The following is a 4,630-nucleotide window of genomic DNA, read 5'->3' as shown; positions in this document are numbered from 1 at the left end:
AGAGTGACCCTGAGTGAGAAGGGCGACAAAGAGAAGCCCCGTGAGTGGGGGTGAGTGAGGAGGCCCAGTGGGGCATAGTGGCCTGGCAAGGGCCTAGAAGTGAAATAGGCCTACAGTTGTAGAATTGCTCAGTCAATGCTCAGGTGAGGGTAGTGGGAGACACCCAACAGACTGCGCTGGGGCTGACCGAAGAGAGAAGAGCTAAGCCCAAAGCTGGATGAGGCCAGGTGGGATGAGTGGGAGCATGTGTGAGAGGGGTAGCATGTGAGTGGCCCTCTGGAGCTGTAGAAAAGAGTTACAACTGTGTGCCCAGTTTGCTACAGCCATAGGCCGGAGAAGTAACACTAGACTAACATCTGCGAAGCATGGGACCCATGGAGGGGAGGTCGGAGAGGGTATTAGGCCCTTGTCAGCAGGACGAGCAACAGATAGCCTACCGCCTTAGTAACAACGCTCACATTTTTCCATGAAGGTGTGGTAGCTGAGCAAAGCAGGTGGTTACCTCAGGAGCAGGGTGGCTGGCGAAGACCTGACAAGGAGGCCACCCTGTTACAGTAACCATTTCACCGAGGCATAGTTCAAACTAAAGAAAACCTTTGACAGACATATTTTCCTGGTGGTATTGCACAAGGTTCTCGTGTGTCATGATTGGTGTGACACCAAGTGAACTCTTGATGGGCCCATTCATGGAAGAAATATTTTACTGGTAAATTTTAAAAGGACACTTCCTTTTGAACTGTTACTAGTGGTTTAATTTCACGGATCATTGCTTTTGTCAAGGAAATAATATAAATATACAGATTTTTGAAGACTTTTTAATGGGTAAATACAGAACCTTGCATTTCCACATCAAATAAAATTTTGTTTAGCTTACTTAGTACATATCATTGACTTCAGATGGGAGCTGATGGTGATAATTTTCTCTCCAAAGTATGTGAAGCAATGATAACAAATAATGTGCACTTTACACTCAGAAGATAAAAGTTTTTCTTGACAGCTACCAATTTAAAATGTTACTGGACCAACAATTTACTGTATTTACTCAAATCCAAGACAAGGTTTTTCCCCCCATTAAATATGGACATGGGGCTTGTCTTGGATTCAAATACAAGTTGGGGGGCAGGGGCAGGGACAGGGCAGGCAGCTGCTGTGGCCCTGATCAGGGCTTGGGGTGGGAGCTGGACAGGGCTGGACCTGCTGTCACTGCTACCTGGCCAGAAGGGAGCTTCAGTGATCATGTGCTGCATGCCCTGGGCCAGAGCTAGACCAGGAGCCCTGACAATGGGTCAACAGCATTAGGAGTGTGGGAGAGGCTGGGGGTGCAGGTATGGGGGATGCAGACACTGGGATGGGAGGATGGGTGTACAGGCACCAGGGGGCACAGATATGGGAGGGGGGCAGATGGGAGGGAGGAATAAGTAGTGGGGCAAGTGGCAGGGGGATGCAGGGATTGCAGGAGGGGACAGGTACCAGGCCATGCAGGCACTGGGGGGTGGGGGAGCAGGCAGCAGGGAACAAAGGGTGGGAGTTAGGCCACTTGAGTTCCCCCCCCAACACCTACCCCCTTGCTGCTACTTGCCCTGCTGCAGCAGTGGAGCAGACAAATTTAAGATGACCTTTCAATACTTAGATTCTATACAGGGAAAGTTATAATGCATTTATATATTTTCCACGTATAGAATGTAATTATTGGGGGTCATCCTAAATTCAAAGTTGCCTTGCATTTGGGTAAATACTGTACTTCAAATGGAAGAGGCATATAGCCATAAAGAATAACAAAAACGGAGCAAATTCTTCATTGTATTCTGAGCTTCCATTGTGTTCACAAAATAGAAAAGCACTAGAGTAGAGATGGCAGATTATTACCAGCTGCGCACACCCCAATACTATGGATATTTTGTCTATCAAAAGGAAGCCATATTTTATTTCTCCCTGTGGAAGAGTCCCTAATTTATCCCATCTTGTACCTGTCTGAGGGTCTCTCAGTTCACCAGGAGCTAAATGGTTGTTGTTAATTAAATGCATCACCTAGGAGCTAGCACCTAGAAATGATAGCAACAGATCAGGCACTGTTTGAGTGCATAACATGGAAATGGCTCCTGCACCAATGAGGTGACAGTCTGAATGCACTGCCACTTCCAGATTCCTATTACGGTAACTAGCTAATGAACTGGTGCTGTTCTTCTTTTGTAACACGAGGTGGCAGTAGTGCATTAGTTTGTTTGGCATTTGAGAGAACACTATCAAAAGTAGAATGTGGTTTTCATGAGTGTGTAATTGCCTTCATCTAGAGGGGCCCAAAGTGCGGCATTCAGAGCTCGACTTGCAGTTTCTCACAACTCATCATTATCTGGACGTAAGAGTTTAGCTGGAGATATGGGATCAGCTAGAAAATGTTAAGCCAAGCCAAAGTTTGGATTCTGAGCACAATTTCAATAGTGTTTGAATACAGAGTTTTGGTTTGGCCTTATATCTAACTTTGCAGAAAATGTTTATTTTGAGCCCCCAATAAACAAATAACTTATTCTACTGAAACTGATTTTAAAAAAATCAGGAAGGAAAAACAAGCTAGAACTAATGAGTAACCAATAGAGTAACTGCCTTTTGGAGAGTCCTGGAATGAGTACTAAGAACAATCAATTACATGTACATCCACTCGGTGAGTCCAGGCCCAAAAAGACTCTGGAATTGGCAGCCTGTTCTAGTGACTGGAATCAGGGCTGTAGGCACACTACTGAACATTACCTTCCAGGTATGTGATCATTGTGTTCCTAGATGCCATTGCTATCTGAAGTTCAATAATGAAGGCTCAATCCTCATACCTGTGTGAAGGATGACATGGGTCTTCAGCACTTCTGAATTCCAGGTTAAAGTCTACCTGGTCCTAGGGGAGGTCTTTTCGTTTTTACAAGCCATTAACATAACGGTTCAAATGACTGTGCGTCAGTTCAACCATGTTTCCATTCGCTCAGGACTTAGTAGAGGGAGGTTTGCTACTGGGTGCAGCCTTCATGAATGGTTATGTGTTTCTCACAGATCTGCTTCAGCTTCTAGATTTGTTCTTTTGGTTCCATCCGTAAACGGGGTTTGTACCACTTCACTGTTGTAGAGCTGGGCTGTAAGACAATACATTTACACAATGCCTTCCGTACAGCATCAGGGAACCTCACCTATGTATCTTACTGCAGGAGTGAGACACCGTTTCATAACTAACTCACAGACTATTGTACAACAAAAGAGAGGAGAGACTTTTTACCAAAGGAGACTAAGTCAAAGCCATACTATTTGCCAGGGGAACTTTAGCAGCCATGAAGAGCCTTGGTATTTAAAGTCTCATCCAAACAATTCACACTCTAAAATTGCATTGCAATCAGGTTCATGCCTCAGAAGGAAGAGGAGCTGAGGAAATCTGTCCAGGTGTGATTGTGTTTTCTAGGAGTGTGAGTATAGATGACTCAGTGGTAAGGTTTCTAAGTTGCCTTTTTTTTTTAATGGACATGATTGAAAAGGGGGCAGGGGAAGGAGGAGGCACTGCAGTAAGGAATATGCTCAAGAAGGTTCAGAGGAGTTTCTGATGTTTCATCTAAAAAACTTTTTGAAAATCAACACCGCACTTATGAACCTATACAAATGGCCTAGTGTTTCAGAGAGAGCTAGTTAGCTGTGATAGTCTGAAGTCAAGCAGAAGGCAGGGTAGATTTGCACCCGATAGACCAGCAGCTGTCAACTTTTAACAAGACATAGACCAGAACAACCTGGCTTCCACTTCAATTCATCCATGCTGGGTGGCTTTGTCAGTGGAGGTCTTTGCCTGTACCCACATAGGGACAAGCAGCTGGGAGCTTGCAGCCAATGGGGAGCTGCAATGGGGCTGGGCAGCCAGAAGCTGCGTCTTCACTGCTACTGCTTCTCCCCATACCCTTCCCACCCCCCTCCCAGTTGCAGCGCAGCTCCACATTGGCTGGACGCTGTGCCCACACAGCAGCCAGGGTGCAGAGGGTGGGGGAAACAGTGGCAGTGTGGGCACAGCTTCCAGCTGCCCAGCCCTAGTGCAGCTACTTGCTGCCTGGTCACAGAACAGGCAAAGGCACAGGAAAAGCTCACCAGCTCCTCAGGTTGGATCCAGTGCCTACCCCTGTTATAGACTTAATTAGAGATGTACAGTAAAAGCTTTCACAAGGAGACGGCTTATTTCATTAGATGCCATGACATGACTGCAGGTAGTACTAGTGTTTCAGACCACACAGACTCCTGATCTTCCATTCCCATAAGACACTTGCCCAAAACTGGCAGGAAATCAGATCTTCAGTCCAAGTTTCAGGAAGGCTTGTACAAGCTGTGCCCTTCTGACACCTCATCTGTTCAGAGAAGTTTTTTAAAAAAATAGTGTTTTTCACCTTGCAGAACCAAAAGCAAAGTTGGTGTGAGCCTAGGTTCCATTTTACCCAACAATCCTAAAAAGAGCAACAACCTCCTGCACAAGGATGTCATGAGTCTTGATTCATTCAAGATTACTCAGATACTTGATAGATGAATAATATTATAATGAGGCTTGAACCTTCAAGGTGCTGGGCACTTTATATTTGAGCTGGTGAATCATTATGCACAGTCTTAATTTCAAGATCACCGA

The 4,630-nt window shown here is 45.5% G+C and overlaps 1 long non-coding RNA gene across 1 annotated transcript; it reads left to right on the top strand.

Annotated features, from left to right (window-relative positions):
* Positions 1-280: 280 nt before the first annotated feature.
* On the top strand, positions 281-3,566 carry LOC109287814. Its single transcript, XR_002094960.1, has 3 exons — positions 281-408; positions 492-494; positions 3,555-3,566. It is a non-coding gene; the product is annotated as an uncharacterized LOC109287814 (long non-coding RNA).
* The last annotated feature ends 1,064 nt before the right edge of the window (positions 3,567-4,630 follow it).

This window comes from Gavialis gangeticus, unplaced genomic scaffold (genome assembly GCF_001723915.1).
Source record: "Gavialis gangeticus isolate Ggan-Ray unplaced genomic scaffold, GavGan_comp1, whole genome shotgun sequence".
Classification (NCBI taxonomy): Eukaryota; Metazoa; Chordata; order Crocodylia; family Gavialidae; genus Gavialis; species Gavialis gangeticus.
This window is presented reverse-complemented; position numbering and strand designations above follow the sequence as displayed.